Consider the following 26505-nt stretch of genomic DNA (forward strand, 5'->3'; position numbering starts at 1 on the left):
TATCTGCTAAATGTTCTATTAAATCAAGTGTTAAGGTGGCTAATTAGACATTCCCAGAAGAAAGGGGAAAGGGGTAGAGGGGCAAATATTCCTATGTACCTGCTAGCTTGTACACATATAAGGCAGCTACTTCTGTGACATCCAGTTTTGATAGTCTTATATCCAACGTAGGACTTAATGCCCTTGAATCTTGGTGGAGATGATTTAGTTTTATTTTCAGGAATTTTTTGACTAACTCAGAAGGGTGCCAGACCCCATTCATTCCTTCATAATTTTTTCTGTCCTTCTTGCAAGCTTGAAAGCCAGTTAACATTTCTCATAATGTCAGGCCCCCATATCAGGCCCCGAGTGCTATAAGAAGCCAGAAAATTGCTGATATTAGGCATTTTCCATGTCCCAATATTATTCCAAATTTGTTCAATCCTCAATTTGTAGCCCATTCCTGCCCGCTGATTTGCCTTAAAGACTTTCTCCATCTTATGTCACACAGATTTCAAAATGGAAAGCTAAGCTCTCAGCAAACCAGCATGGAATATTCCTCAGCCCATGTTCTCCTACTAAAGGAAGGTGGAAAGAGTTTTAATATAACAGGGCATTGGTGAAAGGGTTGTACATCACTATTCCTCCATGTTTCATCTCTTACCCACCATACCACAGCATGAATGGAAGGAACTCGCTGTGATATGTTAGTTTCCTGTTGGTCAAATTCCAGAGTTTGGTCCTGGTAGAATGGAATGTGGTCATGGGAAGAGCTCCCTCTTTCTTTCCAATTAGAGTACAGTCTTAAAGCTATTTCTCTGCCATCAAATTCTAATATTATTCTGAGTCAACAAAATTTAGGTTCCCCCACCTTCCAATATATTACTATAAACTAATACATGATGCAAACTTAGTTTGAACCAAAACATTGTGACTTCAGAAATTCTCTGGTGCACTGGTATTGTTTCTATAAGAGCTTTAATGGTACTTTAGAATCTATAGACATTCCAGTCATATTTGTGACTTTGATATCTTCTAACGTCAATTTAATATTAACCAAGAAGGAAACGATAGGCAGTTCAAGCCAGAAAAAGAAAAATATGTTGTGTATGTTGACCTCTAAAGGTACAGATCATCTCCCAGGATTGTTAGTAGTATGAGGCCTCAAAGTCAAAAGTTCACAGTACAGAGAGAGGTGAGGCAGGAAAGGAAGACTTGTCCAGTAGATTTATTCAAATCTGAGGACTCTTTATGCCTGTTTTTGTTGATAGACATATTTCAAACTACTTGGGATTTGTGATGGACTGGATTAATCCTCTCATTGGCCTGAGGCTAGTTGATGTTATAAGGTGCCACCTCCGACCCAACCATGACATCCTTTTTTCACATTACGGACTGATGCCATTGGATCATCTTGCAGGAATTGACCTAAAGGAACTCAGAGCATCTGGATGGAGGCTGGTGGGGGTGGCCAGGGGTAGGAGAAGGACATAAGGGGGAAAAGGTAAGAAAACAAGAGATGAAGAGGAATAAAAAGAGATAAATGGAGAGGAGGATTGTGAAGGTAGAAGGGAAATGAATGGAAAGTAGAGCAGGAATGGGGGGAGATTGAGAGAAGCAGGCAGGAAAAGGGTGAAGGGAAGAGAGCAGTGCACACAGATGTGCACCAATTTAATATTAACCAAGAAGGAAAGCATAGGCAGTTCAAACCAGAAAAAGAAAAATATGTTGTGCATGTTGTTCTCTAAAGGTACAGATCATCTCCTAGGATTGTGTGCACACATGCAAGGGGGTGGGGGGGTCACATGGACCGTGGTGTTCTATCTCCAGCAGCAAGCCAGCTCATAGTGCCAAGTGCTCTGGCTTGGGGGATGAGCAGAGGAAGGTGAGGGTGAGAAGAAGCATGTGTGCCTTTGTTTGTGTGGGTTCTGGGCAGTGAATCTTAGCTTCACTGACAGTCTCTATCTCTATGACTACTCATTCTCAGTCTCTTTTGTGGGGTCCTCCTCTTCCTCCCACCACCTAACTGTAGGTGTCCCTCAAGGTTCAGTTCTGGGTCCCCTTCTACATCTACACCCACTCCCTTGGAGTCATTCATTCCCATGGTTTCAACTACCTTATCTAGTCAGATGATTTCCAAATCTACATCTCCACCCCTTTCCCAAGTCCTCCCCTCTAGGCTGGAACTCCCTCTCCCTCTGTGTAAGCTAGACCACCACTCTCTCCACTTTCAGTGCATTATTCAGGTCACAGCTCCTCCAAAAGGCCTTCACTGATTAAGCCCTACTTCCCTGGTATTCTCTCCCTTATTCTGCATTGTCTATGTACTTGGATCTGTGAGCTCTGGGCATTTGATATAATAATAATGATGGAATTTGGTATTTCATTCAATAGTATTTATTGAGCGCTTACTCTGTGCAGAGCACTGTACTAAGCGCTTGGAATGAACAAGTCAGCAACAGATAGAGACAGTCCCTGTCGTTTGACGGGCTTACAGTCTAATCGGGGGAGACAGGCAGACAAGAACAATGGCAATAAATAGAGTCAAGGCGATGTACATTTCATTAACAAAATAAATAGGGTAATGAAAATATATACAGTTGAGCAGACGAGTACAGTGCTGAGGGGATGGGAAGGAAGAGGGTGGGGAGCAGAGGGAAATGGGAAAAGAGGGTTAAGCTGCGGAGAGGTGAAGGGGGGGTGGTAGAGGGAGTAGAGGGAGAAGGGGAGCTCAGTCTGGGAAGGCTTCTTGGAGGAGGTGAGTTTAAAGTAGGGTTTTGAAGAGGGAAAGAGAATCAGTTTGGCGGAGGTGAGGAATGAGGGCATTCCAGGACCGCGAGAGGACGTGGCCCAGGGGTCCACTGCAGAATAGGTGAGACCGAGGGATGGTGAGGAGGTGGGCTGCAGAGGAGCGGAGCGTGCAGGGTGGGCAGTAGAAAGAGAGAAGGGAGGAGAGGTAGGAAGGGGCAAGGTGATGTAGAGCCTTGAAGCGTAGAGTGAGGAGTTTTTGTTTGGAGCGGAGGTTGATAGGCAACCACTGGAGGTGTTTAAGAAGGGGAGTGACATGCCCAGATCATTTCTGCAGGAAGATGAGCCGGGCAGCGGAGTGAAGAATAGACTGGAGCGAGGCGAGAGAGGAGGAAGAGCGATCAGAGAGAAGGAAGGGAGGTCAGAGAGAATGGCACTGTACTAAATGCTGGATGTTGCTCCACCCTCAACAGCACAACATATATGTACATATCTTTAAATTATTATATTATAAATTATTCATATTAATATGTCACTCCCTCTATTCTAAGCTTGCTGTAGGCAGGGAAAATCTCTGCCAACTCTGTTGCAGGTATTTTCCCAAATGATTAGTACAGTGCTCTGCACATGCATATAAATACCATTCATTGAGATGATGATGATGATGCGCATGGAGGATTGTGTTAATTTGGATGTGGGTGATACTTGGGAACAGCCACCAAAGTATGTCTCTTGCTCCTACACACACGTAGACACACAATTACACACTCCCTCTAGTCTCAGCCCTTCTGCCTGTCTGGACCTTAATTAATACCTTCCCCTTCATTGATCCAAGCAACTGGGAAGGAGCAATTAGTCAGTCTTCATTAGGGGCTCTTATCAGGGACTTAGTAAAGATGGTATTTGTTAAATGCTTACTATGTGTCAAGCACAGTTCTAAACGCTGGGTTAGATTCATGCTCAGCAGCTTGGATACAGTGCCTGTCCCACATGGGGCTCACAGTCTTAATCTCCATTTTACAGATGAGGTAACTGAGGCACATGAAAATTAAGTGACTTGCCCAAGGTTACGCAGCAGCAGACAAGTGACAGAGCCAGGATTAGAACCCAGGTCGTTCTGACTCCCAGTCACGTGGTCTACCCACTATGAAGCAGCATGACCTAGTGGGTAGACTGATTCACTGATATGCCCTCTGCCTGGGGAGCCAAAACCCTTTAGAGCACACCTGATACCCCTCCTCCAAGTTACCAAATTTCTTCATCTCTCCCCAACCCTCCAGTCCCCTGCCTTAATCCTTACTCAGAAAGTGGAAAGGGAGGTGGAAGGGGAAAGGAGGACCCTAATGGCTAAGAGAGAGAACTTGCGATACCATATTTGCCTTGGGGGTGGGGGTGGAAGCAGCTGTTCTGACGACTCCTGCATTAGGGGATCTGGGGCTCCCCCTGAGCCTGAGGCCCTAGACTGCAGCCCCAAGAGCCCCTGGGTGCGGGGCACTTTAGGAGGTGGAAAATTGCAAACTGACTATTTTTAGGGATTAACAATAAGATCCATTATGTAAGTGTGTTGGTGGTTTGGGCCACTTTTGTTCAGCCCTGCAGCAGGAGAAGCACTAGTAGGAAATGCAGGAGAAAAGTCAGACGTAGAGCATGCTTGGAAATGAAAGAATATATTAAGGAATCATGCTCTGTAGTTGTTTAGGTTTAGAGCACTCACTTGTCCTGTGACTTCATAAAGGGCCTTGGTTACTAGGTTGAAACTTTTCTGGTTTACCTTTCTCCTATTTCAGGGGCCTGCAATCACCCAATTCAATCCTTCAGGATGAGCTCTGGGAGCTCCAATATTTAGTAGTCCTAACCTGGAGACAAATCTATTCCTTTAAAATACTTTGTTAGTGGGCTTCTGAACAAATCCAGCTTCTTCCTGCCTCCTGCCCTAGTGGTCAGAAATGAGACAACTCTTTAGAAGGACCAGCTTAGCAGAGCACCTGTATAATAGATTCTAATTCTCGTATAGCCTCTTGTTCAATAGCTCTTTGGGTTGAAGAGGTAAAAAAAACACAGGATATGTCCCTATTTCCCTTTATACTCAGGACTGCCATTGGCCAGTTCTGGACTTTTGCATTAAAGAGAAACTTGAGAACTCAGAGGGGGGTCAACAGAGGGCAACTAGATAATTAAAAACTGGCAAATAAGACCTGAGTGGAAACTTTGAGGGCACTGTACTAAGCGCTGGGATAGTTATAAGCTTCTCAAGTTGGACACAGTCCCTGTGCAACAGAGGGCTCACAGTCTTATATCCATTTTATAGATGAGATAACTGAGGCACAGAGAAGTGACTTGCCCAAGGTCACACAGCAGACAAGTGGCAAAGCTGGGAAAAGAAATTAAGTTCTTCTGACTACCATTTGGCCACACTGCTTCTCCCTCTATCTACTAGGTAACAGTTCTTCTCAAGGAAGCTTTCTAAAGGAGGGTGGTAATTACCAGTTCTTCAACTTGGCAAGCTTGGCAGGTTAAGGGCCTTGTGATGGGCATTACTGTTATGCTGTCAGACTCCTAATTAATCCTTAGAAAAGACTGGGGTGGATCGACCAGTGAGCATGTTGGGGCAATATAAAGAGTAACACCTTAGCATTCTGCTTATTCTTATTCTGCTGTACTCTTTAAAGTACCTACTACCATGCTTAGTAGTTTTTATTGAGCACTTACTGCATGCAGAGCACCATACTAAACACTTGGGGCAGTACAGTATAATAATCAACACATTCCCTGCCCACAATGAGCTTATAGTCTAGAGGGGGAGACAGACATTTTAAATAAATTACAGATATGTATATAAGTGCACACACAATAGGCACTTAGTTATAATCATTAATTGATTGAACAGAAATATACCACTATACCAGAACCAATCAATCAGTCATATTTATTGAGTGTTTACAGTGGGCAGATCACTCTATTAAGTGATTGGGAGAGTACTTTATAGCAGTATGACAAAGTTGGTAGACACCCTCTCTACCCACAATGAGTTTACAGTCTAAAGGGGAATACAAGCGAAATACAGGCCAGGATCTCCCAATCTTCAGAGTTTTACTGGAAGCCTTTCCTGCCTAATCCCTCATCTACTCACTCTATTCTCCTTCCCTTATGTGTCTCCTATGCGCTTGACTGTTAAACACTTAGGTACTCAACTCTTCCCACCCCATAGCAGTTGTCTCCCCTGCTAGACTGTAAGATCCTTAAGAGAAAGGATTTACTTACTCTGCTGTATTCTCCCAAGCACTTAATATAGTGTTTTGCACTCAGTAAGCACTGAGTGCTTGAATGATTGATTGTTTGGGAGCCCCTGCAGATGACCAGGATGAGAAAAGTTAGTAGGAAATGTAAAATGGGACTTAGGAAGCTATAAAACAAGGGTGGGTAGTGATGGTAGGAGAATTCAATTATCTTCATCTAGATTGGACGAGAAGTGGAGGTAAAAGTTTTGGGTAGGATAAATGATTGTTTTCTGGCCCAACTAGTCCTAGAACACATCAAGCGCTAGATTTAATTTAGAGAAGTGGACAGGAGTTGGTGCAGGAGATTCATGTGGGAACGACAGTCTGCTACAGTGATTGCAACACAATGAGATTGGGGAGAAAAGGCCAAAAAAGGACCCCAGTGAAAATATATTGCATTTTAGGAAAGGAAATGTCAATTGATCAATAAATCAATGTGATTTATTGAGCACTTAGTGTGTACGGAGCACTGTACTAAATGCTTGGCAAAGTGTTATAAAATAAGAGTTGGAAAGACAGATCTTAGAACTTAGGAAAAAGCTGAATGGAATACCATAAATAATCTGAGATGAGAGATGGTTATAAAAGACTCAGGTGAAGTATGTGTCCCAGAGCATGAACATGGACACAAACACACACACAGCCTGTCTGGGCACCAAAATGAAACGCCACATGGCTAACTGACAAAACGATGTGGATGTTATGAAAAAATTGCCAGTTGTCATTCCTTGAAAATTGGAAATTTTCTAGTAAGATAAAGAGTAAAAGCTATATGCTTCAGTCAGACACAAGTAGGGAATTAGAAGAGGCCAAAATCATTTTTGAGACCATGCAAGGGGCACCTGAGCTAATAAAAGAAGATTCTTCAATTCTGTCTACAAAGGTTTGGAAGGAAATCATCTTGTCTATTTGAGGAGCATTGTTTTAAGTCATATAAACCCATCATCCATCTCTAGCACTTACATACTTTAACCCATCCTAAGGGTTGATGTATATACATTTATTCAATTTGCCTTTAAGTTTTTATTGTGATTATTGTTTTTCAGTACTTTAAGGTCTGTCTCTTCCTTTAGGGGTAAGCTACTTATGGATAAGGAATGTGTCACTTGCTTGGGATGTACATGCCAAGTGACTTGCTTAGTCCATTACAACCAGTGAGTGCTCGATACATATTTTTATTACTACTATTATCATTCTTGCTACCAACAATAGTAGATGGGCGTAAGAGACAGCCAAAAGTATTTGGGTTATATTTAAGAGAAAAATTGTTGTCAATAAAGATAATATAACATTGCAATGAGCTCCTGAGGGAGAGTATGACTCCCCTTTATGAAGGTCTTAGTTTGAAGTTAGTTATGAAGTTAAATAATTTGTACCTTTTTGGGTAGTTTCATGCTCACTTGAATGAAGAGAGCTGGATTAGATAACCTTCCAAGGCTTTCTTCACAAACAACAATGTACTATGGAACAAATGAACTGAGAAGGCAGTACAAATTTTTGTTGGCTTACACACATCTTTAGCTCTTTCCTAGAAACCACATTCTCTAGCAAGCCTTCTCAAGTCATTCCTCCCTGTTTATATCATGTATACCCAGTCACTCTAAGAACTTATGTTCTTAGGCTCATCTTAAGCACTGGTGAAGCTATCAATAGCTACATCAGTGATATGTGGTGTTCTGCTCATGCCATTTCATTTCCAGTTTCTTGAGCTTATCAGTTTTATCTTTTTTTTTTGTCTTCCTGTCACCCCATTAGATTATAAACTCTTTGAGGGAAGGGACCATGTCTTGTAGTTTATTGCACTCTCCTAATGCGTTAGATCAGTGCTGTGCTCACAGTAAATTTTCAGTAAACACAAATGTTTAATTTCATCTGGCAGAAAAAGTCATGTAACTTAGAAAAAGAGAATAATTGGTATTTCCTTTCTAGTCCGTGGAAGACTGAAATAGTTTTAACCTGTTGTTGGACCTTGTTTATAGTCATCAATGAAAAGCTGCCTGTGACTGCCAAGTAACAGGGTCCACATTTAACTTCAGGCCTCCAGGAGGACATTACTAGTTTAGGTTTCATGATGGATTAGTGCATTTTGCAGTACAGCATGTTAATCAGGCAAAATCCCTTAAAATGATCGGATATACACATGGTTTATAGTGGCTACCGATCAATTTTCTTCATAATTCAAATTGAGGTTTCCCAATCTTCTAACCAGGGGGCAATGCTGGAGACGAGGGAGGAGGCAATTTTCCAGGAAGCCCAGGAGGACTGGACCACAAACATGCATTTTCCTCTGCTCTCACCATTCATCAGCCCAGGGTCCAGAGCAGCAGCCCCAGTGGGGAAGCCCTTGTCCCTCTCTTCAAAATGACAAACGGAAGTGGCTCTGCCCAGGTTCTTTGGGAGGGTTTGTGCTGCCTGAGGTCCATCTCCCCACTCATCAACTTGGGCTGCAGAGTAGCAACTGGAGCAGGGAAAACAGGCAAGCACCTGCAGCTCCTTGCCACACCCTGGAATCTCAGGCCCGGGTCCCAGAGTGGGTGAAGGAGGTGAAGCGAGGAGCTTTGTGTTTGCTTTCTTTTTATTTAAAATACCCAACTAAAAATGAATCCTTTGGGGCCAGCAGGGGAGACCCCCGGACTGGGGAATGCTGCGGCTACTGTCTGGCCCAGCAGGTCCATGCCCATGGCTCTATCAGGGCTGCACAGATGCATGTTGCTTGTGGGCCTAAAGCTGGGTTCACATTCCCTCATATGATTGACTGGGTTGTAGCACCGTGTTGGGTCATAATTCGTCCCTTTCTACTTGGGATTTGGACAATTGTTAGGCTGCCCAGGAAAATCCAACCACTTGCCTCTTTGGCAAATCGCACTCCTGTTGTGGACCCCTGGTTTAGTATAGGCCTTGGAGAGTGAGGATTGGGCAAAGATACGTTTGAGAAAATGTTAGACCTCATCATCACTCATTCATTCAGTCAGGCAGTGGATAGCTTTGATCAGGCATGATCTCTCCCAATACAAGGTCCAGAGGGAGGGACATGAACTGCTAACATGAATGCCTGGAAGCTAGTCATTCATTCATTTAATTGTATTTATTGAGCACTTTCCATGTACATAACACTGTACTAAGTACTTGGGAGAGTACAGTATACCAGCAAATAAACATTCCTGCCCACAGTGAGCTCACAGTCTAGAGTGGGAGACAGACAATATGAATAAATGCATTACAGATATGCACATATATATATGCTATATATATATGTGCGATATATGATATATCTATCTATATATCTATCTATGCTGTGGGGATAGAAGAGAGGATGAATGAAGGAGCAAGTAAGAGTGGAACAAAAGGGAGTGGGAAAAGGAGAGGAGGGTTTAGTCAGGGAGCACTTCTTGGAGGAGATATTCCTCCAATAAGGTTTTAAAGTGGGGGAGAGCATTCCAGGCCAGAGGTAGGATATTGGCAAGAGGTCAGCGGTGAGACAGACACTATTGAGGTACAGTGAGGAGGTTAGCAGTAGAGGAACCAAATGTGCAGGCTGGGTTGTAGTAGGAGAGTAGCGAAGTGAGGTAGGAGGGGGCAAGGTTATTAAGTGCTTTAAAGCCAATGGTGAGGAGTTTTTGTTTGATGAGGAGGTGGATGGGAAATCACTGGAGTTTCTTGAGGAGTGGGGAAACATGGTCTGAATGTTTTTGAAGGAAAATGTTTTGGGGAGCAGAATGAAGTATGGACCTGAGTGGGGAGAGACAGGAGTCAGGGAGGAGGCTGATACAATAATCAAGGCAAGATAGGATAAGTGCTTGCATTAATGTGGTAGCAGTTTGGTAGAGAGGAAGGGGCGGATTTTGGCAATGTTGTGAAGGTAGAAGTAACAGGATTTAGTGATGGCTTGGATATGTGGATGGAATGAGAGAGAAGAGTCAAGGATAATGCCAAGGTTATGGCCTTGTGAGACAGGAAGGATGGTGGGGTCCGCAACAGTGATGGGAAAGTGAGTGGTAGGACAGGTTTTGGGTGGGAAGATAAGGAGTTCAGTTTTAGCTGGAGTCTGGGAGGAGGCCGAGAGGGAGAGGTAATCCCAGAAGGGCTGCTGGGGCCAGGAGGAACTATAGCTTCTGATTCAACAGAAGCACCCCCTCCTTTATCCCCACCCAGCCCATCCCATGAAGAACCCCTTAGAACAATCATGGCAGGGTAAAACTCCAACTTCTGGATTACAGCATGCCTGGCAGGGAACTAGTTCAAAAATCATAATAGCTTGTGCTATTTAAAAGGATTATTGAACTGAAGTTTTGATGGGAATTAATGCTTCTTCTTTCCCCCATCCAGCTCATTACTCCTTTTTAATAATAATGATTATTAAATAATAATAAATAATAATTTAGCTCTTTGCTAAATGCTTACTTTGTGCCAAGCACTGTGCTAAATTCTAGGGTAATTACAATGGACAGTCTCTATCCACAAGTGGGACTGATAGTCTAAGAGGGAGGGAGTACAAATTTTTACTCTCCATTCTGCAGATGAGGCAACTGAGGCACTGAGAAGTCAGGTAGCTTGCCCAAGTTCACATAGCAAGCAAATGGCAAAGCCAGGATTATTGTTCTGCTCTTTCCATAAGGGTAAGGATTTTCAGAACACAATCCCTAACAGACATGCACACGTACACACACATAGATGCACACACACATACTTATACATAGTTACATGTTATCTTTTTTTATATATATTCTGCTTCCTTTTCAAGGAAATGTACATTTTCTATTTCTGCAAGTAAAAGTGACTCTATATTCCAGCTGTCACCTCTGGGATCCAGACAAGCCCCACAAAGCCAATATTGCAGACCAGTCCACTTCAATTCCATTCCATTCGATATAATGATTTCTGTCTTTTCCAATTTACCTGTATTCCCAGCCACAGCTCTTCATCTGATTTCCTTGCTTCTCTATTTTTCAGCTGGGCAGACTTGCATCCATAATCACCTCCATGCCAGAAAGTTGTCTGAAGTCCACAGAGGAGGTTTTGTCTGTGTAGTCAGAATGTCAAAAGACCTCCTTGGCTCTGGCTAAATCAGTTTGTTCATTTTTATTCCCTTCTCTCAGATTCAGATCAGCCCAATGGAACACTCATTTGAGGAATTGTTCCAGTTAGATGATGTAGGTGTGTGAGTTTTGCACTGATGATCATTCTGCAGATAAATACATGAATGCTAAAGGGGCCTATTTGCTGCCAATATAACTCCACTGTGTGCTCTTCTGTTTCTAAATCCTGCATTTTGTTAATAATAACAATAATGGTAATTATCATATTTTTCAAATGCTTGCAAGATAATAAGATCAGACACAGTCCCTGTCCACATGGGGCTCACAGTCTCAGGGGAGGGAGATCATATATTTAATCTCTATTTCACAGATCAGAAAAGTGAGGCACAGAGAGGTTAAGTGAGTTGTCCAAGATCACACGGCTGCCTGGTGGCAAAACCAGAATTAGAACTCAATTGTCCTGACTTCCCAACTCTGGGGTCATTTCACTTGGCAACACTTCTGTTTTGGCTTCTGTAGATCTCAATTTTTCAATAAAATCCTGAATTTTCTGGTGAGACAATAGCTGGACTTTGCACTGCTAGCCGAATGGTGAGTGTCCATGTTGGGCCATCAGTCAGTTTCCAAACAGGAAAGGGGTAGCTTTCATGATGTCTGCCAGAACACTCTGAGAACACTCTGTTCAATTGCAAGCACCCAATGTACAGTACACAAACATTGTCCCAAAATGATGATTCAGAGACCTGCATATGGTCAATCTACTTTTCCCTCCTTCTCAATGTGATTACTCTCATTTTGTTCTCAAAATTTTAAACTTTTTGAAGAGAAGTACTTGAGTCTAGGAGACATAGTTTCTAGCTGGAATGGCATAATTATTTGACAAATTATTGGCTAAATGCCTGAAATCTCGCTTAGACTTTTTTTGACTGAGGGTTTACTGAAAGTCAGCCAAATAGGTCTCACTGTGATTTTCATAATTGCCTTTTCAAAAATTAAATGTTACAAAGGCAATATTGTTCTGCAGAAAATCAGGTGGTATGTACTTTTAATATGATTCTATTGTATATATATACAAACACTTTCCCCACTTCTGCCCTCCATCAATAGCACTGACCTCATGGTTGCCTTAAATAATATAGAAAATAATGAATAATCGAGGCAGACAAAATTCAAGACATACAGGCAAGAGGAAAGGTATTATTCTATCACACTGTAAGTGTTCATGCTATTGAATAATAGAGGAAATTACACCACAGCATAATAATCCTTTCCTGCAGAGAGGAGATCTCTAAAAGCATGACTAGCAAAATAAAGATCAAGGGAGAGGCCAGGACAACTATTGTAGAGGAGGTAGTTTCCAGAATAGGAACCTTTGCATTTTCTTTCTTTTTCTTTCAAAGGAGGAAAGGGAGCACTGTATGTTGATGGCATGAGATGGAGATGGTCTAGGCAGCCAGATGTCTAGGATGCTTTGGTTATACACTAGCTTGCAGGAAAAGGAATAGAACAAAGGCCTCTCTTGGCCCTAGGATACATTTTTCTACTAATGGTGATTGCACTGAAGCAGGTATGGAGTCGATAAAGAGGTAAAGGCACTGGAAATTGTCAGTGCAGCCAGCCAAAAGAAGATGAGGAAAGATCTAGATGGAGCCATTGTTTTGTGGGCTTCAGAAAGTGAAAAGTTTGAACTTTAATTGGAAGAAATGAGGAAAGCATGTTGGAGATAACAGGTTGAAGAAGAAAAAAGGATATCTAGACACCAATGGCATGAACAGGCAGCATAATTCTGTTTCTGTCCAAATAAAGTATCTAAAGAAGGTAGAATTGAAGTCAAAAATAAATGTCCTCCCTGGTAGTCTCAAAATGGCCTTTAGATGTCAGGTCAGTTTTTCAACAAGTTATGGATTTATGACAGGAAACCAGAGGATGAAGTAATGACAAATTTGAGTGGTTAATACTGGACACCAAGCCGACTTCCATCCTGTCTTGTAGGCTTACTTAGTTTTCTTATCTTTCTAACTCTGTTGAAAAATTATTTTACAACTCATTGAATGTACCCTTGTGTGTTCTTCAAATAATCTGTCTCCAAAAAGGATGAAGAACACCCTTGAAGAAATGCTCTGTATGTGTTTTTACTGCAATTGAAGGAGATCCTAAAGCTATTTTTAGCCACCCTTTGCTGTCAACCAGAATAGCTTTTGTTAATCCTCCAGTGAGGAAGATGGGTGTCCTTCTGGGGAGGCAGCAGGATCCTCTCTGGGGGCTACAAAGATCCAACACACACAAGGTGGATGCTGGGATCAAGCAACCAAAGAATCACTACCCTCCTCTCTCCAACTTCAAAGGCCACTTCTGGGATGTCACTGGAAAGATAGTCAATCAATCAATGGTATTTACTGAGTGCTTACCATGTGAAAAGCACAGTACTAAACACTTTGGATAGTACAATCCAGTAGAGTAATCAATGAATCTATTATTGAGTGCTTACTTTGTGCAAAGCACCATACTAAGCACTTGATAGAGAAGCAGTGTGGTTCAGTGTAAAGAACACAGACTTGGGAGTCAGAGGATGTGGGTTCTAATCCCGGCTTTGCCACTTGCCTACTGTGTGACCTTGGGCAAGCTGCTTAACTTCTCTGTGCTTCAGATGCCTCATCTATAAAATGGAGATTAAGACTGTGAGCCCCATGTGGGATAACCTGATTACCATGTGTCTACCCCATAGCTTAGAGCAGTACTTGGCACATAATAAGCAGTTAACAAATACCATAATTATTATTATTACATTATAATGGAGTTGGTAGACAATCTACATTATTCAATGTATTCCCTGCCCAAGAGGAGCTTACAGTCTAGCGGGGGAGGCAGATATTAATATAAATAAATCATGGATATGTAAATAAGTGCTGTGAGCCTGAGGGGAGGGGTGAATAAAAGGTGCCAATCCAAGTGTGAGGACAATGCAGAAGGGAATGGAGGAAGAGGAAGTGAGGATCTAGTTGGGGAAGGCTTATTGGAGGAGAAGTGCTTTTATAAACCTTTGAAGGTGGAGAGAGTGATGGTCTGTCAGAGTTGAACAGGAAGGGAGTCCACGTGTCTGCTGTGTGACCTTGGACAAGTCACTTTACTTCTCTCTGCCTCAGTTATCTCATCTGTAAATAATGAGGATAAGAGTGAGAGACCCATGTAGGTCAGGGACTGTGTCCAACCTATAATAATAATAATGTTGGTATTTGTTAAGCGATTACTATGTGCAGAGCACTGTTCTAAGCTCTGGGGTAGACACGGGAATCAGGTTGTCATTCATTCATTCAGTAGTATTTATTGAGCGCTTACTATGTGCAGAGCACTGTACTAAGCGCTTGGGATGAACAAGTCGGCAACAGATAGAGACAGTCCCTGCTGTTTGACGGGCTTACAGTCTAATTGGGGGAGACGGACAGACAAGAACAATGGCAATAAATAGAGTCAAGGGGAAGAACATCTCGTAAAAATAATGGCAACTAAATAGAATCAAGGCAATGTACAATTCATTAACAAAATAAATAGGGTAATGGAAATGTATACAGTTGAGTGGACGAGTACATTGCTGAGGGGATGGGAAGGGAGAGGGGGAGGAGCGGAGGGAAAGGGGAAAAAGAGGGTTTAGCTGCGGAGAGGTGAAGGGGGGGGTGGTAGAGGGAGTAGAGGGAGAAGAGGAGCTCAGTCTGGGAAGGCCTCTTGGAGGAGGTGAGTTTTAAGTAAGGTTTTGAAGAGGGGAAGAGAATCAGTTTGGTGGAGGTGAAGAGGGAGGGCGTTCCAGGACCACGGGAGGACGTGGCCCAGGGGTCGACGGCGGGATAGGTAAGACCGAGGGACGGTGAGGAGGTGGGCGGCAGAGGAGCGGAGCGTGCGGGGTGGGCGGTAGAAAGAGAGAAGGGAGGAGAGGTAGGAAGGGGCAAGGTGATGTGGAGCCTTGAAGCCTAGAGTGAGGAGTTTTTGTTTGGAGCGGAGGTTGATAGGCAACCACTGGAGTTGTTTAAGAAGGGGAGTGACATGCCCAGATTGTTTCTGCAGGAAGATGAGCCAGGCAGCGGAGTGAAGAATAGACCGGAGCGGGGCGAGAGAGGAGGAAGGGAGTTCAGAGAGAAGGCTGACACAGTAGTCTAGCCGGGATATAACGAGAGCCTGTAACAGTAAGGTAGCGGTTTGGGTGGAGAGGAAAGGGCGGATCTTGGCGATATTGTAGAGGTGAAACCGGCAGGTCTCGGTAACGGATAGGATGTGTGGGGTGAACGAGAGAGACGAGTCAAGGATGACACCGAGATTGTGGGCCTGAGAGATGGGAAGGATGGTCGTGCCATCCACGGTGATAGAGAAGTCTGGGAGAGGACCGGGTTTGGGAGGGAAGATGAGGAGCTCAGTCTTGCTCATGTTGAGTTTTAGGTGGCGGGCCGACATCCAGGTGGAGACATCCTGGAGGCAGGAGGAGATGCGAGCCTGAAGGGAGGGGGAGAGGACAGGGGCGGAGATGTAGATCTGCATGTCATCTGCGTAGAGATGGTAGTCAAAGCCGTGAGAGCGAAAGAGTTCACCGAGGGAGTGAGTGTAAATGGAGAACAGAAGAGGGCCAAGAACTGACCCTTGAGGAACTCCAACAGTTAAAGGATGGGAGGGGGAGGAGGCTCCAGCGAAGGAGACCGAGAATGACCAGCCAGAGAGGTAAGAGGAGAACCAGGAGAGGACAGAGTCCGTGAAGCCAAGGTGAGATAAGGTATGGAGGAGGAGGGGATGGTCGACAGTGTCAAAGGCAGCAGAGAGGTCAAGGAGGATCAGAATGGAGTAGGAGCCATTGGATTTGGCAAGAAGGAGGTCATGGGTGACCTTAGAGAGAGCAGTCTCGGTAGAGTGGAGGGGACGGAAGCCAGATTGGAGGGGGTCTAGGAGAGAATGGGAGTTAAGGAATTCTAAGCATCGATTGTAGACGACTCGTTCTAGGATTTTGGAAAGGAAGGGTAGTAAGGATATGTCCCACGTGGGGCTCACAGTCTTTATCCCCATTTTACAGATGAGGTAACTGAAGCACCTAGAAGTTAAGTGACTTGCCCACAGTCACACAGCTGACAAGTGGCCGAGCCAGGATTCGAACCTGATTGACTTATATCTACCCTTGCGCTTAGAACAGTGCTTGGCATATAGTAAGTGCTTAACAAGAACCATAATTATCACTGTGCCAGGCCAGAAGCAGTATGTGGGTGAAATGTTGGCAATGAGATAGACAAGGTTGAGGTATAGTGAGAGGGTTGTCATTAGAGAAGTGAAGTGTGTGGACTGGGTTGTAGTAGGAAATCAGGGAGGTAAAGTAATAGACATGATCTTTGCCCTCAAGGGGCTAATAGTCTAGAGGGGCTACTGACATTAAAATAAATTACGGAGAGAAGTGGAAGAGTACAAAAATAGGTTCGTAAGTGTTGTGGTGCTTAGGATTGGGTGGGTATCAAAGTGCTAAATGGTCAAGCACTTAATACAACATTCTGCTCACAGTAAATGTTCAGTAAATACCATGAATTGATTAAGGGATTCAGACAGACGTGCTAAAGTGATACAGAAGGGAAGGTGAATAGAAGGGGAGAATGAGGGAGGAGATGTGACTTTAATAGGAATTTGAAGGTGGAAAGAGTAGTGCTCTGTCAGATAGGAAGAAGGAGGGAGTTACAGCCAGACGGAGGTTGTGGGCAAGGGGTCAGAGCCTGCATAGACAAGATAGAGGTACAGTGAGCTGATTGTTGTTAGAGGAGCAAGGTATCTGCTTTTTATATTGGTAGCATGGCCTAGTGTAAAGAGCATGAGCATGAATCTAATCTCGCCTCTGCCCCTTGTCTGCTTTGTTTTAAGCAAATCAGTTAACTTCTCTGTGCCTTAGTTCCCTTATCTGTAGAATGGGGATACTTAAACTGTAAGCCCCATCTTGGGCTTGATTATCTTGTATCTACCCCAGTGCCTAGTACAGCATTTGGTACATAATAAGTGTTTCATGAATATCACAGTTATTACTTTATCATTACTATTATAATTATTATGTGGGTTCGGGTGTAGTAGGAGAGACAAGGTAGGGGAGGACAGGCTAAGTAAATCATCTCTGAGAAGTTCCTGAAGTCTTGGGAAACTTGATTTGGATCCTTGTTAGCTCTTCTCAGGAGGGCCTCTAGGAGGCAACTGCTATGCTGGAAATGCCATCGAGTTTTTTAGAGACTTGTGGGGCATTAGAGATTCAGTATAGCCTGGCCTATTCCTGTCTCTCCCCAAAACCTGCACTAGTGTGGACCATCCAAGGAGGCAGACCCAGCCTCTAAAGACAGGGATTCTTAGATTCGGATTTCAGTTTACCCCTGCATCACATCAGCCTGAGGGAGCTGATGTTATTTGAGTGCTTCTAGTGCAGAGCACTGTACTAAATAGTTGGAAGAGTACATTGTAATAGATTTGTTGGACACAATCCCTGCCTGCTAAGAGTTTACAGTCTAGAGGGTGAGATAGACATTAAAATAAATTACAGAAAGAGGAAATGGAAGAGAGCAAGAATATCTATATATTCTTATTCTGGGGGCTGAGGGTGAAATGAATATTGAGTTTTTAAGGGGTATGGGTCCAAGTGCATAGATGATGCAGAAGGGAGGGCAAATAGGGAAAATGGGGATTTAGGGAACTCCTCTTGGAGGAGATGTGATTTTAGGGATTTGAAGGTGGAGAGAGCAGTGGCCTGTCAGATATGAAGTGAGAGGGAGTTCTAGCCCAGAGGGTGGAGGTGAGATAGATGAGGTCAAGGTCCAGTGAGTAGGATGGTATAAGTGGAGTGGAGTAGTAGTAGCAGTTGTATTTAGCGTTTACTCTGTGCAGTGCACTGTACTAAGCCGTGGGAGAGAAAACACAAGTAGGAATTAGACATGGTCCCTATCCCTTGGGGGCCTCACAATCTAAGGAACATGGAGAGTGTGGGCTGGGTTATAGTAAGACATCAGTAAGATAAGGTATGTCAGAGAGAGCTGATTGTGTGTCTTAAAGGTAGTGGTAAGGAGTTTTTGTTGATGCAGAGATGGGTGATCAACTCTTGGAGGTTTTGGAGGAAGTGGGGAGAGAAAGACTGACAGTTTTTTTTTAGAAACATAATCTGGGTTTCCAGGATGTAAGTGTTTTTATCTGCATTGTAGCAGCATGGATGGAAAAGAAAGGGCTAATTCTAGAAATGTTGCAGAGGTAGAGATGAAGAATTTGGTGATAGGCTGAATATTGAAGATTATAATAATGTTGATATTTGTTAAGCACTTACTATGTGCAGAGCACTGTTCTAAGCACTGGGGCAGATACAGGGTGATCAGGTTGTCCCATGTGGGGCTCACAGTTTTAATCCCCATTTTACAGATGAGGTAACTGAGGCACAGAGAAGGTAAGTGACTTGCCCACAGTCACACAGTTGACAAGTGGCAGAGCCGGGATTTAAACCCATGACCTCTGACTCCCAAGCCCGTGCTCTTTCCACTGAGCCACTCCCTCCTCCTTTCCTCATCCACGTGATAGGTTCCCATTCTGCAAGTGCCTGATATCACATGTGAGCTCTACTGCAGGTGTTGATCTTGAAAGAATCCTTCATGGGTGCCAATGATTTTTCTGTGAAAAGCACTGTCCTTGATTCTTACTTGATGGTGGCATATTGGAGGCTCCCACAGCTGACTTGGTGGCCTTCACAGATTCCGGCTCCCCAAGATGAGTCTCCCAATAATGTGTGGGGTGGGGAAGGTAGGGAGAGGAGCCTTGAAGAACAAATTACCTTTCCCAATTAGAGAGTAAAGTTTCCTGTGCAAACTCTGAGAGGGAAATGACCATTTTACAAGAACCTGAACTAACATCATTTAGCATAGACATCAACAGCAGCTGAAACCAGGGTGGCCTAGTGGAAGACCCTAGGTTTGGGAGTAAGAGGACCTGGGCACTAATCCTGGCTCTGCCAAATTCTTGCTGTGTGATGTTGGGCAAATCACTTAATTTAGCTGTACTCCAGTTCTCCTCTTCTCTCTCTTATTTAGATTGTGATCCCCATGCAGGACAGGGACTGTGTCTAACCTAATTAATTTCTACCTACCCCGGTGCATAGTTTTTGACAGTTAGTAAATGCTTAACAAATACCATTAAAAAGTTATTTTTCCTGAGCACTTCAGGGAAAGGAGAAGGCTCATAATATGAGGATCTTAGCACAGAGCAGACAGCAAAGGAAAGCTGTCTGAATACATGAAGCCCACAGGTATGAAAGGCAGGAGATTTAGGGAGTAAATTGAAGATGGAGAAAGAAGAGCCATAGGTTACTATTCTTACTTTCATGTAGTTTAGAAGCTAAGCACTAAATGTTGACAAGACTTAAAACTAAGAAAAATGAACAAATCAAGGCTAAAGACTTAGAGTGAGTAGTAGGGATTACTTACCTTAGCATTATTGATGATTTTGAATATACCAATTAGTTAACTCATCCTGCTTGATATAAATTCTTTACATAAGAAAAATGAAAGGTCAGAGTTATTGATACACAAGTTTGCATTTAAAAATATGACATCCCAACACTGGATAAGTGTGATAGATGATGGATGTCAAAGGGATGACACTGATTCCCAGCATCCAATTTTTTTAGCTCGAAAAGCTCCTTCCCGGAGATGGGAATCCATTTTAGTTCTGATGTCCATTTTCTGAGTCCCTGTAGTGAAGGTGTTGCCTTCCTCCAAGTTTTTTTTCACAGCAAAACAACTGCAAATTGGCTTAAATCATAGCCTAGGAATCTTTAGTAGTTACTCTTTAGAATGTGGTAGGTGGATAGAGTGTGTTTGCACTTAAAAAAAAGAAAAGCATGAGAGGTTGAAAATAGAACCTAAACTGCAGGTTGAAGAACGATCACAGTTGTAAACAAAATGATATTGTCACAAGAATCCCAAAGAATTGAAAAAAGGAATGATTATGGCAGACAGGAGAATATAATTAAAGTCATAGTCACAGGATAATTTGAGCCAGTGTCCTATAGGAGATGCTGGGAAACTCTGAGCCTCAGTGGAACTTCTGGGATGGTTGTAATTCCAAGGAGACACTACTGAAACTGGTGCATCTAGTACACAGAACAATCAGTCCACAGCATTTATTGAGTGCCTACTGTGTGCAAAGCACTATATAAAGCCCTTATTTTGTCTTATGCTGTTGAGTGGTCTCTGACCCATAGCAAAGCCATGGACCCATCTCTCCCAGAGTGTCCCACATCCATCTGCAATTGTTCCGGTAGTGTATCCATAGAGTTTTCTTGGTAAAAATATGGAAGTGGTTTACCATTGCCTCCTTTCATTCAGTAAACTTAAGTCTCCACCTTTGATTCTCTCCCATGCTGCTGCTGCCCAGCACAGGTGAGTTTTGACTTGTAGCAGATTGTCTTCCACTTGCTAGCCATTGCCCAAGCTAGGAATGGAATGGGTAGACCTCTGCTTGACTCTCCCTCCCCTAGTCGAGACTGGTAAAGTACTGGAAACTCTCCAGTTGTGACCCTGATAGGGGATTAAGCCCTTGGGAGTGTGGAAATATACATGATCCATGCTGTCAAAGAGCTTACACTCTAGAAGAGCAGAAGGCAATTATATGATGTAATGATAAGATGAAATAATAGAGCACATAAGGCATGCACCAAAGTGCTACAGGAATTGTGAATATTTAGATGAGAAATGGCAATAGGGGAAATGTAAATTGGGGATATTTGGGATTTATCAGGGAAAGTCTCCTGGAGGAGATGAGATTTCAGAAGGACTTTGAAGATGGGGAGAACTGTGGTCCACTGTATATGAAGGGGAGGGAGTTCCAGGCTGCAAATTTAGGAGTCAGGACACTTGGTTTCCGGTCCCACCTCTGCTATGGGCTGCTGTGTAACCTCAGGAAAGTTACTTGCTCTTCCTGTTTCCTCATCTGTGGAGTAATACTAATACCACAAACAGATAAGATGAGATAAATGAGATAATTGATGTGAATGCCCTCTGTAAAAAAAAAAAAAATTAAGGTGCTCAACAAATCAATCAGTCAATGGCATTTAATTGGCACTCACTGTTTGCAGAGCACTGTACTAGCACTTGGGAGAGTCCAGTACAACAGAATTGGTAGAAATGTTCACTGCAGACAAGGACGTTATCGTTACCTGAAGCGTAAGACCATAGCCACTTCTCAGCCTTTACCTGAAGCTGTGTCCTCTACATAGGGCTCTGCTTCCATGTTCCATACACCCTTAACACCTCCCTCCCCAGGAGAACAATTTCCCCCTCTGGAGCAGCTGAAAGAAAAGGCCCAACTACTGATTTTCATTGACAGAATAGTTTGTGTGTCCAAGTTAATTTAGATAGAGGGTGAATCGGGAAGGGTTTTTTTTATTATTAATAAAAACACAAAACATAGGAAAGCCAAAGTAGAGAAATGTAAGACGAGGATGAAGGGCATCAGTGTTTCAAATTAAATGTGGTTTTTTTTTATGGTATTTAAGCCAGGCACTATACTAAGCACTGGGGTAGATAAAAGTTAATCTGGTTGAACACAATCCTTGTCTCACATGAGGCTTACAGTCTTCATCCCCATTTTACAGATGAGGTAAATGAGGCACTGAGAAGTTAAGTGACTGGCCCAAGGTCACACATCAGACAAGTGGTGGAGGCGGGATTAAAAAAGTTTAGAAATTCAGTGCAGTATATATAATTCTTAGTAGATGAACTGGAATGATCAACTACAGGAGGAAAATGAACAGCTCAGTGTAGTTTAGAGTTGGAAGAAAAGCCAAGAACTGGATGAGCTCCTGAGATGATTCTTTCATCATGAAGAGATATTCGATGTGTTCCTGGTAATGTAGGGGTTTAGAGACAGTTCAGTGTGCTGTGCCCTTTAAGGGAAATGAATAAGGTGATCATCTTTTCCAGTTTTGCTGCACCTTTTGTCACACCGGACTCAAGTTAATTACACTTTCCAAATGCCAATGTTATGTTGGAAGTTTTATTCCCTGTTTTTAATTCCTGGGAATCTGTATATGTATAGATTATTTGCAGTTACCTATTTTATTAAATGCCATCGAGTCGTTTCCATTCCATAGCGACTCTGTTACTTTTTCCATATATATGCACAGATATATATTTGATTTATATAGTACAGGTATAGATCTAGTGAATCCTGAATTATTTTTTTCGACAGAAGCAGAAGTATTGTGTCACAAACAAATCCTGAATGTCAGAGACTGTTTTCTTCTCAAAGATTTGACAAAAAGGTTCAGTGGTCCAACCTCCACTTGCTGACAATGGAAAACACAAAGTGTCCCATGTGATTTAATTATGAATTTTGAATAAAGGAAGACCCAAGTGACTTCCTAGAGTAATTGGCCATCAGAATCAGGTCCCTCTGAGGGACTGTGCTTTTAAACCGTTCCCGTAAATACTTCATTTTGAAAAAGGCTTCTCCTTCCCAGGAACCTCTCCCGCTAGTGTGTGATCATGAATGGGAGGTCAAACCACTTGCACATTTTTAATTATCTTCAGCATTCAAAGGGGGATAAATTACCATTTCAGGTCTCTGGTGAATCCTTAGCAAGCAGAAAACAAAATGGAGACATTATTACGCTAATTTACTGTTGCCACCAGCGTCCCTTCTGAGGAAGGGTGGGAGAGAAAAGAGCAGCATTTCAGAAATAATTGTCTATTGTGTACTTCTAGAGCACTAGTGACCCATAGTCTGTGTTTTGATTGGTGAGCCAGTAGTCATCATTGTCTGCAAAACTGAATTCTATTTAAGGGCATGGATGATGGACGGTATGAGAATTCCCCTTAAATGGAAAGACCTAGGGTAGATAGGGCATTTTGGTTGAATCCTTCTTCCACGAATACCATGGGGTATTTAGAAAAGAATAGGAGAAAATTAATGAAGCGCTCGCAGGGAAGTAAAATATTAGCAGTGGATATAATGGCTGCTGGAAAATCTGGCCCCTTGAATGTCTGTCAGAAAAGCAAAAGTGACGTGAGTTGCTGCTTAGGAGAAGAACACAATTGTATCTCTATCTTCATACTGAAGTTGCTTACCCTATTAGGGCTGTTGTGCAGTGCCATTTGTCTCACTACGTTGTCTCAACCCCTTGGCAAGCAGTTACTCAAAATAATATAGGAGGAAATTGACAACATCTTTTCAGGGAATAGAACTGGATTTGACGTAACATTTTATCTTCAAGATACAGCATTTCTGAATTCTCTCAGAGCAATGTGTTCAGCATTGTTATGTTAGTCTGCCTCATGTAAACTCCTAAATGGTTGTTGATGCTGTTCAACTCAATCCGATACCTTCCTTGCCAGGGTGCCAAACTTGTATTTCAAGTGTTCCGTCACTAGGTTCTTTTCATCCCTGTTATATGTGGTTTAAGTTCCTTTTTGTCTGTTGGCTTCTTGGGACTTAAGTTACAAAAGCATTTGTGTATAATTATCTGTCTTAATGAAACATCGAGCTGTTTGTCAGAGAGATCTGTTGTTTATTTTCCACATGGTGATACTAAAAGGTAATTATTGACAGTGTCTGTGATTTTGCTTGAGATGGTGATGTGCAGGCAACAATCCTTTCCACACTGCAAACATATTAAGATGATCCTTTATTATCCTGTTGCTGTTGCTACTTGGAATGAGTAGTGCTTTTTTCTGTTAGGCTTCTCAAGCTCACAGTCTTGAGGAAACCTCTGCTTTAGAAACACCCAGTTCCTGTCTGTTCCTCATCAGCTGGCTTGTCTGCCATTGTTAAGCAGTTAGTACAGTGATCTGCACATAGTAAGCACTCAATAAATATGATTGATTAATTGTTGCCTTCTACGGTCCTCCGCTGTAGTGCAGAGACTTGACGAGTGGAATAGACAGAACTTTTACTCTTCAAATCCTTCTCCCCATTCCCTCAATCCCCAATTTAAGCATTCTGGCTGAGAGTAACTCAGTAGTGGAGAAGCAGCAAGGCCTAGTAAAAAGAGCACAGGACTTGGAGTCTGAAAGGACTTGGTTTTAAACCCTGCTCCATCATGTGCCTGTTGTGTGACCTTGGGCAAATCAATTAACTACTCTGTGCCTCAGTTTCCTCATCTGTAAAATGGGGATTAAAGTACCAGTTCTCCCTTCTTCTTAGACTAGGAATCCAATGAGAGATGGTGACTATGTTGCATTTTATTCATTCAATTGTATTTATTGAGCACTTACTATGTGCAGGGCACTGTGCTAAGTGCTTGGAAGAGTATATGATTGCATCGCATCTACCCTAACAGTTTGAAGTGAGGGATTTAAAAAATACCACAATTATTACTATTAGCAGTGAGAGAAGTACCAATTTTCAATGGCTTGGCACTTCTTGCAGTAGAAATTAAGTTCTCATACGTAGTATCACCTTGTTTCCACTTGAAAATTATGCACATCTAATTTGCTGCCTTCATAAGCTGATTATGGCCCCTTGGCTTCATTAATGCATTTTTTTTCCCACAGGTCAATACTAGTCAATTTCTTATAGCGTGAAATGTGTGGAAACTCACCCAAAATAATTTTGTTCAAATTTAATTGACTAGTTTTGTGAACATTTCTGTTTTTATTTGGTTGTAACTAGGCTTTGCCTTTGCAGTATCTGATGGTTACGTATCTTGCAAAGTCACTTCTTGGATTTAGCAACCAAAAAGTGAAATCCAAATTTCATTGTTGGTATTTAGATGAGACAGGAGACCGGTTCTGGAATTATTTGAGACTTGGAAATGGATAGATATTAAATCAACTGTTTGTTTTTGCCTATGAAAAGACATTGATCCAAGGAGAATTGCCTGTATCTATACAATAAGAATTGAGTTAGTTTGACTCAAATTCAAGTTTTTTCCCTCACTTAAGCAGAATTTAAAGAAACAGTGATAACAGAATTGAGTCAGGCTCAGGGGAGTTAATTATAGAGTCCTCACTTAAAAGAGAGATTTTAAAGACAGCAGTGTTTGATTACATTGCTTCAGTTGGGCTCAATGAGGTATGGTATGTTCTTAGGTGGCTTTAGATGAGACAAGAAATATGTGGTCATCAGGGGTCTAGATTAAAGCTTTCTACTTATATTGGTAGCAGTTTCTGAAATTTTGTGAAGCCAGATAGGTAGAGAATGTGTTTCCGTAATGTAGTGGTTATCACGTTCTCCTCCCATCCAAAAGGGTCCCCAGTTCAAAACTGGCCGGGAACCTGTCTAATTTTTCCTTTAGACTATAAACTTTTAGTGGGCAGGGATTATGCCTACCACCTCTATTGATTTGTACTTTCCCCATTGATTAGTCCAGTTCTCTGCATGCATTAAAGTTTTCCGTATCATTGATTGATGAATTGATTGATGACATACATCCTCCTATGCTCTTCTGGCTGAAGTGTAGTTTCAAAATGCAAATTGTTGGAGTGGGACATTTTGTTCTCTCCTCAAATATTGGTAAAAATATTCCTTAGGATTTTCAACACAGGTTGGTGATTTTTTTTGCTTTAGTTTGTTGTTTAATCCAGGTTGATCTTGATGGATGTAGTATGAAATGTGTGGGGTTTGTTTATGAAGATTGGCATGCCAAGCCTTCCATGAGAAATGCATTCTGTTCACCACAGCCTGCTGTACACAAGGGGACTCAGGGGAACTATCCTTTAACAATGGAAGTAGCAGTGATCGAAGTCTATATGAAAAAAAATCTGCACTTTTTTTTTTTTTAGAAAAAGACTAGTTACTAGTGATTTTTCCTGCAAGCTCTTTGAATCACTCTCCCAGGATTTGGCAGCATTTACCGGAGAGGGATCATTTTGTTTTATGGAACTTAATCGCATCTAGTGCAATATTCATGAGAATTGCTATTTGATGAACTGATGAACTGAAGGCTCCCTCAGCCATTGTGACAATAAGGAGATGATGCACTTTAGATATGCACAGTGGCTGTCAGATGAGGATTGCAGAGTTCTTGCAAGCATTTAACATTCCCACCTGTAAGGCTTAAATTGAGTAGATCTCAGGTTTGGTAACTTTTAACATGTGAAGGGAGCAGAGACTGGGAAATAAACTCCAACTGTCATGGGAGTAGGAGGAACCGATCACTTTTTTTAATTTGTCATAAAAGCTCTTAAACAATTCATGAATTGTATGGGAAATAGACTAATGGAGAAATGAAGATGGAAAGGTAGTTTACTTGTTTGAGATTGAAATAATTAGTGTTAAATTTGGGAAGGGAAGTCATGGGATCCTGGGAATTTCAACAGATACCTTTAAGATTGTATAGACCATTTTAATTTGTTTCTCCCTCAAATATTTGAGAGTTGATATGCTCAGGCTTTGCAACTCTGGAGAACAATATGATTTATGATACTGGCAGCACAGTTTTCTTTATAGGAAATATCATAATCCAGTTTACAGCCAAAAGAAAACCAATTTAA

The 26505-nt window shown here is 42.3% G+C and overlaps 1 protein-coding gene and 1 non-coding gene across 2 annotated transcripts in view; one reads left to right on the plus strand and one right to left on the minus strand.

The window, feature by feature from the left end:
- Positions 1-26505, plus strand: part of NRXN3 (neurexin 3) — a 1784727-nt gene that overhangs the window by 658791 nt on the left and 1099431 nt on the right.
- LOC114817346 lies at positions 20462-20599 on the minus strand. Its single transcript, XR_003765202.1, has one exon. It is a non-coding gene; the product is annotated as a small nucleolar RNA SNORA7 (small nucleolar RNA).

Source organism: Ornithorhynchus anatinus, chromosome 1 (assembly GCF_004115215.2).
Source record: "Ornithorhynchus anatinus isolate Pmale09 chromosome 1, mOrnAna1.pri.v4, whole genome shotgun sequence".
Lineage (NCBI taxonomy): Eukaryota > Metazoa > Chordata > Mammalia > Monotremata > Ornithorhynchidae > Ornithorhynchus > Ornithorhynchus anatinus.